Raw genomic sequence first — 14,554 nt, 5'->3', positions numbered from 1 at the left:
GCATAAATGAGAATCGAACTAGGATGCTCATTAACCTCATCCGTCTCTTCCTATGTCCACTGATCGGGATACTAACGGGCCAGTACCTGATGTGAATATACGGCAAACGCATGGGTATTCCAAGCAACGATTTTTGTCGGAGCTGCAGGGATGAAGAGGAGAGCGTCGAGCACTTCCTCTGTAGATGCGCTGCTCAGGCCAGTATACGTATGGAATGTCTGAATAAGTATTTCATCGAGTACTTAGCAGAACTTGGCTCTTCGGAAATCGAAAATTTTCTACGCTACATCAGAAGGCCAAATTGGTTCAATGTGCACCAAGTATCATAATGGGCCAGCCGGCCTAAGTGTGCCCTCACATTTCTGGGGGGCAGCCACTTTAACCTAACCTAATCTAGCTTTATCGGAGGTACACTGCACCAGGTATTAATTTTTTGCTTTTGATTTACGGCTTGCAAACTTTTAAATTTTTTTATATTAAATGTAAGTGGTGCGATTCCCATTTTCTAAAATTGTACAAAGTTTCTATTTTTTTATAAAGTCAGCCCACTCATCAAGTTTTATTACTTTATCGGTCTTTGGTAATGAATTAAAAAAGTGGGTGTGGTTGTCGTCCGATTTCGCGAGTTTTCAATACTATTATGTTATGGGTCTATTTAAACGAGTTATTCGATTAAAAGTATAATACCCCTATTATAAGTGCAGCCAGGTATACAAAGATAAAGTTAATGTATTTTGTGTATTAGGCGCCACTGAGTATAAAAATTAATAAACGCCGATATATCGGCCTGAACTGATAATATGAAGTAAAGTATTTCTGCTTTTCGCCATGAAAAAAAAAAAACAAGAATATACTGGCACCATTTTCAAAATCCGAAGACAAATATTTATATAGCCTCAACATGAACTTATGCACGATTGTGAATACTCGGCAGTATATTACTCAAGAACTTCACTGTGGATTTTACAGCCTATATTATAACACAAAGAAGGTCAAATGACTAGAATTAATGACCTGCCTCAGTCAGCCACACAAATCGATCAGTAAGAACCACCCTCGGTACTGAATGAGCACACAGCATATATCTACACATAAATATACACAAGCATAAATTTTAACAATACCTGCTCATGTACCTATGAACTATAAATACAACACAAGCGGCAACAACAGATCAGAACGAAAATGGACACTGATGATGGCACAACGCCGAAACCGGTTTGTCTCAAAACCAAATTTGACAAGGGATGACGGAAAATCGTTCCAATATACATCGCCTATATTATACTTGCAGAACCTTAGGCCAGTAATCTATATAAGCTATCTTTCCTTTTAGGCTTGTAGCGCAAAACTCGTAGCATAATTTTAATACAGGATAAACAGGTTTGTGGAAATATTATAGCAGGAGAATATTTGACAGAACATTGCCGACTCCAGCAAAGCTATTCACTCTCTCCAAGTTTTCGGTAGAAATCGTAATATACATTATACAAGATCAATACCTTAGAGAAGATCATCGGTTTGGCCAGCATTATATATCCACCTGCATCTATTGAAGCAATTTTGCCTAACCATTATCATTTGGGATTTGACCTGTTCCGTACATCGAACTTGCAAACGTTTTCCTACAAGTCAAGCACGCTACGTAGTAAACCCCTGCGGTATCCCTTGGAATGCAATTAAAACTACAATAATGCGCCTACATTAACATAAAATGGACGGTAGCTACATACATATAAGACAATTAAACCAGACATGGACATGATGTCGGTGACGCCAACATCTGACAGCAACTACAAAATGCCATGCGTGATTCACATCATAACAAACAAACTCGGTGCGCGTACAAATGTGCTGTGATTAAATGAGAGTCTACCCTGCAGAGAATCAGCTTGGTTTGCTGCATTGGCTGATGGAGTTTCCATTTTGTTGAAAATATTCAGGCCTGTTCTGGATTCCGATTCCGATCAATTTTTTCGGAATCGAAATGGATTGGTGTTCTCAATTTCGATTCCGACCAAAAATTATCGGTTTGAAAAGTATTCAGGCCTGTTATGAATTCCGACTCGGAATGAAAAGTAAAACGACATTGATTTCGACTCGGTTTCTATTTGGAGTTCTCAAATCCGATTGTAAAATATCGATTCGAAGTCGATTTCGAATCGTTTTCATTCCGATTCGGTAACCAGTTTAATCAGCTGTTTTTGTTTATGTGTTTTGGTTTAAGTCTCATAAAATTTTATTTTAATTAAAAAATGCCTGCAGATATGGTTTTTGATGCGCAGACGCAAGAATACGTGCTATTGTGCGTGCGAATCGTAAAAATGCGCTGGATCGGAATTCAGAACAGGTCGACTTCATTTCGATCAGCATCGATTTGTTTGCCTAATAGATTTCTTGATAGAAGTTTTTAAAGAAAGATTTATTATGCCAATTTAACTCAAATTTAAACAAAAAATACACACAACTCTTCCAAATAAAATGAAGAATTTAAAAAAAATTATTTGAAAGACAAATATCGCAACATTTGTGTAAAATCTGCCAATTAATTTTCATTCCGACTGCTCTGCGAATGCGTCGCTCTGGCTAGGCAGAGACTATCCCATCTAGGTGGTGGGACTCTTAATCCCTATGTAATATGGAGTAAAAAGCCTGAAGAGGTACTTAGATACATAAAAAGCCTCCAGATACAAAATTAGGCTGAAAGGTCTTGCACAATAGATCTCCACAAAGGTCGCAGTGCTTCCAGACCTATTAATAATAATAATAAACCTGTCAGCTAAGCAGAGTGAAGTGAGGCTACCACAATAATGACTAGAACAACATCTATCGTTAATCTTCATTGCACCAAAATTACCTAGTTTTCTTGAGGTATTCGTCAAAGCTAAAATCAGATTTATTCTGCACCACTGCAGCCTAGAAAAGGTGGGCGGTTTAGCAGTGAATTTGTGATCGACCACCACAGGCTGAGCAAAAGAATATGTAGTTAGTTGGAATAGTTGTATAGGACCTAGGGAAGAGCGTGTCTATCGTGCGGTTGCTATTTTTAGACGCATTAAGAAAGTATCAATTGATATCAAAATAACATAGTTTTAGTATTTGCTTCTTGATTTATGAAAGACTTAATTCAATCCAGTAATAGATATGTCAGCAAGTACAACTTGATACACTTCTACAACCTTCTTCCGGAAGGGGAAGAGAGAATACCGTTATGCAAACTATCTGATACTTTTTTGGTCTCACTTGTATCCTAACTACCCTTACTCCTCCTTCACAATAGTGACTATATACTCGAGCAGCATTATCTAAAACGCTTCAATACATTCTTTACTTTCGTTATAGTTTATTTCTCTATTGGGTATCCAATATGAGCATATCCAAATGAATTATCATTTGAAATATAAAGAATGTAAGTTTTAACGTAGTTTTTGTTTACTATCTTGCGGCTATAAACACTGATATACACTGGAGATGGCCTATCATCTAAGGCACAGTCGGCTTATATAAACACTAATACGGTTCAAGAGGTACACATTACGTTTGTAAGTATGAGACGCCTCAGCAGTACACGGCACCAGAGTACGCAAACAAAATATATTTTGAATTGAACCGAATTCGAGCGCTATCTTAACCAATATATGTTCGATGTGGAGCTCCCTTACTATGTACTGTCAACGCAGGCATTACATAGTTCCAGCGAGATCCGAGAAACAGTAGATGCGATAGGATGTCGCCACGTTAGCGCCACGCTAAGATGGCAGGGACATATCTAACTAGAATAAAGGAAGATGACGCTTACCGGCGTGAATGTAAGGAGCTTCAGATGCTGGCTGATAGGAATAATGCCAAAAATTCTAACAGGGAGTTGTGCAGGTGACGGAAGGTTTTTGAACCGACATAAAGTTCTTAATAATAAAAACGGAGATCTGGTAAGTGGTAACTTTCCTTCCCAGGTAACGAGGAAGATGACGAGACCGATACCCTAATTAATAATGACGGAATCTCACAATGACGATGGGGAGTGGCACTCTCCAGCGAGTCAGGGGTCTTAGAATATACCCGCGGCAGGTATGCCTGTCGTAAGAGCCGACTAAAATACCTAATTGATTCAAGGGGTTGTGTAGGGCAACCCTTTCAAGGTGTTGCTAGCGCAAAATATAGCGTCTCCAACCCAATTGTCAACATCACCTTCCCGCGGCGAATCCTGTTACTTTAACAGCCGAGGCTCTGGCGACTCCATGTTCGCCACGGATATTGGGGGTGGGAGGGCGGTATGGCCTTAAAGGTTTCTTGTGGTCATACTAAATCGTTCCCAAGATGGTCGTGCTGCTGCCTTAATGGTGTTTGTTACCAGAACGTACCGGATCTGCATCCGGCAAAGGACCATCAACATCGATAACCCTCCCCAAGAACTTCGGGGTGTGTCCTTATCGCTACAACAACAAAATATATAGGGGTGGCAATATACCGGCTAAAATAACATAACGTTTCGGAAAACAACAAAATATGCTGCCAATCAACACAAACGGAATTCTAAATCGGAGTCGCTGTTTGGCAGTGGTCTGACAAACCGTCCGAGGTATTTCTGTTATGAAAAACTTCTCAGCAATATTAAACTGATTGGATTCGGATTGGATTGGAAATGGAAAAGTAGCACACCACAAATTGGTAAATAAGCAAGGCTTAATCTTATAAGGTACGATGTGGCATATTGTACGAAATGTTGAAAGCCAAAGCCGACAAACAATAAAGCGAGAGTACAATCTAAGTATTATGATTAACGAGGGCAAGATGAAGTACTTGCTGTCATGCAAGAAAGGATTGGTGCATGCGTGCCTTGGCAGCTGCGTCACTATCAAATTTGGAAATGGGAACGGTTTTAGGTAAATGAGCAGCAGCGGTAACAATGAAAACAATGTCAGTCTAGAAGTTGAATGGAGAATTACTCTTGACAACAAGTGCTTTTTAGAGCTGATTAGGCTAGGCTGAAAAGTAAGGTCCGCTAGCGATGAACAAAAATTTACCCAACAGGTGAATGGACTTATAGTTGGTTTTCATGCATGTCGTTAGAGGCAATATAAATAGAAAACGCACCGGTTTCATTTCCCTGAAAGGGTTATCCATATACGCAACACTCCCTAAACCTTAGGGAAGGTACGATCCTTGCAGTTGAGAGTGATAAGCTTTACGGAATTTTTTGATGCTTCCTGTGATGCCAATATCGTTGAACGAGTTAACTTTACGGAGGACTTGCAGTAGCGTTTTTGCAAATTTGAAGATAGTGAATGGATAAAAGCCCAAAGTCTTCGTTATGTTATGTGAATGGATAAAAAATCTCCTGCCCAAAAGGTATTCCTATCGACACTAGAATTTGGTGGAAAAGGAACGGGGGGACCTCACACATGCTCGCGCAGATCCAATATAAATGCACCATAAGACACCCATTTATGTCGCAAAGATATTGTCTGCAACAAAAGTCAATGGAATGGTCTCAACATATAATCAAGTGGAGTCTCCGTCTACCGAGAAGGTTTTATCTTAGAAGCTGTCGGCTTGGCGCTTATGGTTCTAGTAGATAAAGACGACCCTATACAGTTTACTAAAGGATCTACAACAGTGTCGGTTGAATGACGAAAACTAAACAAAATGCAACGTTTATTTTATTTGTTCGCGCACTCTGCTAACGATATCAAGTTGGTACATATTTACAATAACAACAACCAAATCAAAGATACCTTCAACTTTTCTTTAACATTTTGCCTGAATATATATACATCTTTACGCTTAAAGCACGCTTGGTATGTGGAAAAACAGCTTATGTCGGTACAAACTTCACTCAAGTGTGTGGTGAGTCCTTCGTAACAGGTTCTGGCACTCAATTCCAAAGAATATATGTACATAGTTACAGCACAAAGCACATGATACTATGCCATGCCATAGACCATCGTGTTGCTGGCCCATCGGACCCCGCTGACACGTCTTAGAGTGTTGTACATACTTGATTTAGCGATGCGTTTAAATATACAAACAAAATAGATAGTAGATATATGTAGTAATGTTGTTGCTTATTTAGTTGCCGGTGAACGGTGTTGCCTGTAACAGTGTGTGAGTGAGGGGAGTGACTGGTGAGGTTGTTGGTTATTGTGTAGAAGCATTCAGTGAGGCAAGCTTTTGTTGGCAATAAAATGGCCTTGAAGAAAAAAAGAAGACAACGAGGAAGAGTTTAGTAGCAAAAATTAAATATGTACGTATATTAACGTAGTTAATACGTTACAAGTGGAGCTCGGTACATACATACATACATACATATGTAAGTATGTTTATGTTGCTGTTGAAGTATACGGAGAGCTTATAGACAATAAGTTGGTCCTATAGGAGCGTGTGTGTGCACATGATGGTGTACATCAGACCCTTGAGGACTGTGGGCCAAGGGCTTCATAGTCTTCAAAATTAATGAATTCCTTTAAGTTCAATGTCGGGATGTCCTGTGGAGTGGGGTTAATAGTATGTACATATTCAGCATACAATTTTATCGCGTTGTACTAATTCATAAATAAAATACATAGAAGGTATAAAGCGAAATCAAAACGGAACAGTAAAGAGGACAAAATGAATAACGAAAACAAAACAATCTCTATGTAACAAAGAATGTAGGAATATTTACTACAATAGTTTACAGTGAGACACTCTAAAACAAGTAAAGAAGGCTAAGTTCGGGTGTAACCGAACATTACAAACTCAGCTGAGAGCTTTGGAGACAAAATTAGGGAAAATCGCCATGTAGGAAAATTAACCTAGGGTTACCCTGGAATGTGTTTTTTATGACATGGGTATCAAATGGAAGGTATTAAATAGTATTTTAAAAGGGAGTAGGCCATAGTTCTTTAGGTGGACGCCTTTTCGAGATAACGCCGTAAAGCTGGACCAGGAATGACTCTAGAATTTGTTTGTACGATTTGGGTATCAAATGCAAGGTATTAATGAGGATTTTAAAAGAGAGTGGTGGTAGTTGTATATGTGAAGGCGTTTTAGAGATATCGACCAAAATGTGGACCATGTGGACCCAGCACATGATCTGTGGGGTACCGCTAATTTATTTACATATCCAATACAACGAACAGTATTCCTGCCATGATTCCAAGGGCTTTTGATTTCGCCCTGCAGAACTTTTTCATTTTCTTCTACTTAATATGGTAGGTGTCACAACCATTTTACAAAGTTTTTTCTAAAGTTATATTTTGCGTCAAAAAACCAATCCAATCACCATTTTTCAACTCTTTTTTCGTATTTGATATAAAATTATGGCATTCTTTTATTTTTTCGAAATTTTCGATATCGAAAAAGTGGACGTGGTCATAGTCGGATTTCGCCCATTTTTAATACCAAGATAAAGTGGGTTCATATAAGTAGGTGAACTAAGATAAGTAAAGATATATCGGTTTTTGCTCAAGTTATCGTGTTAACGGCCGAGCGGAAGGACAGACGGTCGACTGTGTATAAAAACTGGGCGTGGCTTCAACCGATTTCGCCCATTTTCACAGAAAACAGTTATCACCATAGAAGCAATGCCCTTACCAAATTTCACCTGGATTGGTAGATTATTGTTCGACTTATGGCATTAAAAGTATTCTAGACAAGTTAAATGAAAAAGGGCGGACCCACGCCCATTTTGAAATTTTCTTTTATTTTTGTATTTTTTTGCCCCATATCATTACTGGGGTTGAATGTTGACATAATTTACTCATATACTGTAAATATGTTCAATTTTTTCATAAAATTTTACATAAAAATTCTTATTTTAAAATTGGGCGTGTTCGTCATCCGATCTTGCAAATTTTTATTTAGCATACATATAGTAACAGGAACGTTCCTGCCAAATTTCATCATGATGTCTTCAACGACGGCCACATTGCAGTTTCAAAATTTTTAAATTACCTTCTTTTAAAAGTGGGCGGTGCCACGCCCATTGTCCAAAATTTTAATAGTTTTCTATCCTGCGTCATAAAGTCAACCCACCCACCAAGTTTCATCGCTTTCTCCGTCTTTCGTAATGAATTATCGCACTTTTTCGGTTTTTCGAAATTTTCGATATCGAAAAAGTGGGCGTGGTTATAGTCCGATTTCGTTCATTTTAAATAGCGGTCTGAGATGAGTGCCCAGGAACCTACATACCAAATTTCATCAAGATACCTCAAAATTTATTCAAGTTATCGTGTTCACGGACAGACAGACGAACGGACGGACGGACATGGCTAAATGGATTTCTTCTTTCGCTCAGATCATTTTGATATATAGAAGTATATATCTATCTCGATTAGTTTATGTCGTTACGGGGTACCGTTATGCGAACAAAATTGATATACTCTGTGAGCTCTGCTCAGCTGAGTATAAAAAGCGTCTACGCTTTTCGTTATGTTTTGGAAGCAATGGCTCTCTTGAGAGTAATTTCTATATTCATATCTTTTTATAGCCAGATGTGCTAGTATACTGTGGCAAGTAAATGTCATACAAAACTTATAAACCAATTTGTATCTCAAAATTAGCTTCGCAAGCGAGAGCTCTACTCGTTAAGAACAAATTGCGAATGCATGCATAGAGCGACTTATACGGCGACCGCCAAAGATAGTGCCATGTAAAATACGGCCTCAGGCGCACTGTAATACTGTCACAGGTCGGTACGAAATATGGCCAAAAATGGCAGTTTGACTCTGAAATCATTGAGATAAATTTTATATAAAGACTAAGCAAAGACGAGGCCTCTTAACGGAAGGGGTTACTAAAAGCAACGGTGATCCAGATTGTGTTGCAAATATTTTTCATACGAAAATGTGTTCGAATAATTGTATCACGGCCGCCCGGGTAGGCTGCAGAGAATTTATCATACTTTCCCGGAGTAAAATCAACGCACCCACCTATGGGCGCTCCGAATGCTCACAGCAAGGTAAATAATACTCGTTTACACGCGCACATATATCTACTAAGTATTATTATTTGCTTTTTCTCTTGAAGTACATACATATATATGTATGTATGTATGTAAGTAGTGTAGTATTGTTGGTCATGTTTTGTTTGCTTTGCCTAAATGCTACTCTTATGTTGTTGCCGTTGCTCTTGCTATTATCGCCACTCCACAGAACCGGTCTATTTTTAGCCAGAAGCCATGGCTCATCAGTATGATTTCTAAGGTTTGTATGGAAGTGTTCGGGCACATGTTTTCCAAGTTTATACAACCGCCGTACGGCTCGTAAGGAATAACACAAACACATACACATCACTTACGCATTCACGCATCGAATTTACGCATTCCGCTACGTTGGTATGCCGGCTTGAGTGCGAGCAAATAAACAAGTTAAGAGGCATTCGTAGATAAAAAGAAATAATAAACAATTTTTTATGCTTAAAGATTTGTCTAAATGAAGCAAAGCAACAACAACAAAAACAAAATAATCGTTGGATAAGTCATTTTTGTATGAGTAATAAAATTGATTTACAAGTAATAAAATAGAAGTTTGCATGGAATGGAGCATTATATACCTACATGTGGAATTTGAAAGTGTTTCATTTATAGTCAAATGCAAGAGAATTTTTTTTGATAGAATTTTTTAATTACTTGATTACTTATCAGTAAAAATTCGTGAAGTGTGCTAGCCAATATTCTTTTATTTAATGATAAAACAAAAATACAACTTTTACAAATATTCGAAATTCGAGTTATTTTCAAAATTAGAACTATAAAATAGTTATCAAAATATTTGCAATTCATCTCAAAGCTTTCAGAATTCTATTTAGTTTTAGTGTCATACATTACAATAAAGTCCTTTTCAAAATTTGTTTTCACGTATTTTCTCGTTTTTTAAACAGTCAAAATTAAAATATAAAATAAATAAATGTAAGGCCCGATAACCTCCGAAGAGATCAAAGACCGAGCTTCTCTTCCAATTTGCGTCGTGCTCCTCTTGATTTTCCCTACAAATTGGCCGGACGGGACCTACATGTTTTATGCCGACTCCGAACGGCATCTGCAAGGCAGATGAGTTTTCACTGAGAGCTTTTCATGGCAGAAATACACCCGGAGCGCTTGCCAAACTCTACCGAGGGGCGACCCCGCTTAGAAAAATTTTCTTCTAACTGAAAAACCTTATTTCTATAATGTTGATGTTGCTTTGCCCGGGGTGTGAACCCAGGGCATACGGTGTGGTAGGCGGAGCACGCTACCATCACACCACGGTGGCCGCAAATTAAAATATCCTCTTCCTTATTTTAGAACTTGTTTTTCAAAAAATAGTAACAATTTCCAAAATGTTTCGGACTTGCTCATCACTTTGAAATCGCATTTGTAATTTTTTTTTTGCAAAGCATATTTTTCCGAAAATCAATTGCAATAAAATAGGTGAAAATCAATTCATTTCGAAAACTAGCTTCTACCTATAAATATATAAAGAATCAGAATTTCGAAGATTTGTTATAGTTGTATTGTTGTTATACCTTAACAAGATTCGCAAAACTTCGATTTTCGAGAAATATTGGTAATTTCACACATTTTTCTCTGCTACTACGCAACGCAACTGGGTATATAAAAAAAGAAAACATCATTACGCATATTGTCACTTGCGAAGCGAATGAAAATTTTGTCGAATTTCGCGGTCTCGAATTGCGAGATGCGAATCGCTAGCGAATTCGCAAAAAAAAGTCGAATGAGTGACGAAGATGAATTTGTCGAATTGCCACAAGCGAAAAAATCATATTCGCTTCGCCAAATCTGTCAAAATTTGTCGAATGCTTATTTTGTTCGCGCTTGAAAATAGAAAAGGACGCATTGGCATTTATTTGAATGTTTTCAATTGAAAAAAGTAAATAAATTGAATAAATAAATAAAAGTGAGTAATTCATTAAATTAAATTGAGTTATTTATTGGTTTGAATAAATGAAGTTTTCAGAATGAGAAGAACAACGCCGCAGCAATTCCAAAAGCTGGTCGAGCTGATGGAAAATAATCCAGACGTCGCCAGAGGCATGGGGAATTTTGGAGAGACCAGGAGGAGCATGGCAGAATTGTGGGACCATTTCGCCACGGATCTTAACTCCATAGGTCCTCCAATACGTAACGGGCGCGAGTGGAACAAGGTAAGAAGAATATACCTGCACGAATAATACAAAAGTATACATCGCAGAATCGTGGCATCGTAGCATCGTACGGTTACTGACTGGAGTTACTTTTGATACTTAAGGCTGTTTTACACGAGTCGAATTAGTGATGGTTTTTTTGACTCCCAACTCAATTCAAACATCATATACAAGTAGGCACTTTGTTTGAGAAAATTTACCAGGAAATCGACTCGAGTAAAGCAGCTTTACCTGCTAATGTATCTACTCGGGTATGTTACTGGCATTGGGAAGGGTGCAGAGATGGGCCCTAGGTTTGGTTAGATCCTAGCTCCGAGCCACCGCCTACTATTTTTCTGATAATACCCGATAAGATACTTGACCAGTTAGTTTCAAAAGTAACCGTACGATATCACGATGCAAGTTTCCAAAGTAACCGACAACGTGATAATTGTCAGAAGCTTTACTTAGTTATATACCCGAACCATCGTATCCGTGCAGGCCTCTAGTAGTAACTGAATTGTATTCTGCGTGTCAGTTCATACTTACCAATATATTTGTCCTAGGTTTGGTTAGATTATAAGTTGAAGCTTAAAAAAAAGGTTTCTACAAACCGCAGCGAGACCGTAGCCACTGGAGGAGGACCGTACGCCCAGCGAAGTTTATCTGCGCTAGAGAGATCCGTGGATGAGCTACTGAACCTCCAAGAAGCCGCCAACCCGACAGGACAGTCTTTTGGAACCAATAACCCGGGTGATAACGGGCGTGGAAGCAATATTCCGGGTAATAACGGAAAAAAGATCAACGTTATAAAACATTTTTAACTTTATTTATTACTATTTAATAAACTTGTTTTTTACATTTCTGTTTGTGCACAAATAAATAATAAAAACAGATGACAGAAACGTCAAATTCGGATGAACTAATTAAATTTGTTTGAATGGCAATGACACATTGCAGTCGAATAAGTTCATTCGCCACTCACAATGCAAATTTGATGTGAATTCGCCAATCTGTTCGACTCGCCAAATATATTCGCTTCGCAAGTGACAATATGCGTACATATAAACGCAAGCTTGTTTTATATTTATAGACAATAGATAAAATCTAGGCTGCAAACAAGCAAAACTCACATTTCATAGAATAAATATCACTCATACGTCCCGTTTACCACCCGCAAGCCGCTCACATTGCACGCGCCACTCATTTTTTTTTTTCTTTTTGGTGTCTTTGATGGCGCTAGCCGTGCGGCCAATAGTCACTGTTACTGTCGTTGACTTGAATAAAAAGTTGCTGTATTGGCGTTTTAGTTTGAAATTGAAATGTTTGGTTATTTGTTGTTTTTTTTTTTCTTTTTTTTGTTATATTTGTTTCTTCTTGGTCTTTATTGTTTTGCCTTTTTTCGTTTTTCTTCTTTGTTTTTGCAATGTTTTGAATTACAAAATCGACAACGAAATTGAAAACGTTGAACAATTTGTACACGTTATACTTTTATTTATTGGCAATAATAACCACTTCAATTTGTTATGCAATTTAGACGATTTAATAAAAATGTACCTGCATAAGGGTGTTTCGTTTTTAGCAAACAAATTTTTTCCTAGGGCTATCTAAAAATCTGATTTTTAATAAAACAAATTGATATCTTTTCAATACCAAATCGATAAATGTTCGATAGCAAATCGATAATCCGCTGATAACAAATTAGTAACACTCCGATAAAAATCGATAACTTGTCGATGTTAAATCAATAATATTTTGATAACATATCGACAACTTTTTAACTAATAATCGATAACTTTTTGATAATAAGTCTGTGTTTTGTCTATAATAGATCGATTACCTGTCGAAAGTAAATTGGCAACTTTCCGATAATAAGCCTATAACTCGTTGATAAGAAATCGGTAACTTATTAACAGCCTTTCTTATCGATAACAAACATATAACACTTCTATAATAAATCGATAAATCGTCTGTACCTCGTTGATAATATATCTATAACAAACAAATAACTCATGGATAAAGAAAAGGGTCAACACTTCAATAACAAATTGATAACAAGCCCTCCGCTTTCGGTTCCGTTTCGGCTTTTATTTCGATTTGACTTTGCTCATATCAAATTTATCACGTACCTTATCCCTACATTACGCTACTGTGTAAATAGTGTTTTATATATGGATATTCTCCCACGTATGAAACATCTAAATACTACGCTTACAGTTTGAACTGTCAAATACCGTGTGCAAAGATGTTTACTCATCAAAAAAGTTCGTATTCCTCTGTCTCACTGTCTTTCTTTACATTTCCTATTACCTATATTTGAGCGTCATCTAGTGAAACATTTGTATCAAGTTCTTCACACCCTGTGCGCCACCTGGCGAAATTGTTGCCCCTTTTGCTGAACAGTCGTGTCTTTTAGAAATAAGTATAAGACTGAAAATTTATAGCTCAATGACAAGTTTCTTAGAACTTGATCGGAACATTCCGTCGTTACGTATTAAATTTCGAAATATCGCAATTTTTTTTCCAAAATTTAATGTATTTTCAACTTGTGCGCTATTAACTTTGTAGCTCAATGAGAGGTCTCTTAAATATTGATGCTAAGATTCCCTTTCGTGAGAATTTCCTAAATATTTAGATCCGTGCGACACTTAGGGTCATTTTCAACAGCTCCAGTTAATTTGGATTTTATCTGGAGGATAGCAATATATCAGATAGCTTCATTAGACATTTTAGCTTTCACCAACACAGGGTGACCAACCGCCGGTTAAATCGATAATTGTATATATTTTATACAACAAATCGCAAAAATCTTTGTGCGCGAAATTTCCCAATTTGGACGAGTTTTTGAAATGTCGCGTTGCCTGCGCCTCCTAGTGACAGTTTTTTCCTTCAATCTAAAGAATGTTCAAAATTTCAAGACTTTAGTTCAATAATAAGTTATACAAAAATCGACTGCAAGATTCCCCAATTTGGAACCGAAATTTTCGTACAAGTAAAAACGATGGCTCCATTGCCTCCGTATGGCTCACAGCATCATCACTTTGGCTCTGTTTGGCTCCCAACAAAATAAAATCGAATTCCTTAAAACAAGACAGACAATTATCACATCAAACCTAAAAATTAAATTTCAAAGATTGAATCGCATTGACTTTGGCATGGTACGCACCTAAGGCTTTCAAGGTAGTAAAACATAGCTCACATTCAGTCATTGCTGGCCGACTAGTTGTTGCCAATGCGTAGCTGCATACATCTTTGCTTGATAGTATGTATTGTTGAAAAGTTTATGACGTTGTCGCTGTTGTGTTGAAGATTCTTTAACCTCAAATATTGAAAATCATTGCGACCATACAATTTTGTGAAAAAAGTTGAGTGAACCTTTAAGCATGAGATGTCATAATATCCATGTATGTTTTCAGTGTAAATGAAAAACTGTCATGATCGTATGCTATCC

General features: G+C 37.4%; 1 protein-coding gene and 1 long non-coding RNA gene across 16 annotated transcripts in view; one reads left to right on the top strand and one right to left on the bottom strand.

Moving 5' to 3' along the window:
- Atx-1 (Ataxin 1) overlaps positions 1–14,554 on the bottom strand; it is a 137,019-nt gene that overhangs the window by 36,080 nt on the left and 86,385 nt on the right. For 3 of the 14 annotated variants that reach the window (XR_010952952.1, XR_010952953.1, XM_067783253.1), the window contains exon 2: positions 12,237–12,617. The exons of 6 other annotated variants lie outside the window; for them this stretch is intronic. The gene's annotated coding sequence lies outside the window, so the exon portion shown is untranslated. Of the gene's footprint in view, positions 1–11,652; positions 12,661–14,554 lie in introns of all 14 variants that reach the window. 5 more of the 14 variants (XM_067783257.1, XM_067783260.1, XM_067783261.1 and 2 more) reach the window with 4 other exon arrangements.
- Positions 10,584–12,034, top strand: LOC137250445 (uncharacterized). 2 transcript variants are annotated; one of them, XR_010952955.1, is made up of 3 exons: positions 10,584–10,877; positions 10,931–11,124; positions 11,670–12,034. It is a non-coding gene; the product is annotated as an uncharacterized lncRNA (long non-coding RNA). The 2 variants fall into 2 exon arrangements; XR_010952954.1 differs by having other exon boundaries at positions 10,584–11,124.

The sequence above is a fragment of the Eurosta solidaginis genome, chromosome 4 (genome assembly GCF_040869045.1).
Source record: "Eurosta solidaginis isolate ZX-2024a chromosome 4, ASM4086904v1, whole genome shotgun sequence".
Lineage (NCBI taxonomy): Eukaryota > Metazoa > Arthropoda > Insecta > Diptera > Tephritidae > Eurosta > Eurosta solidaginis.
This window is presented reverse-complemented; position numbering and strand designations above follow the sequence as displayed.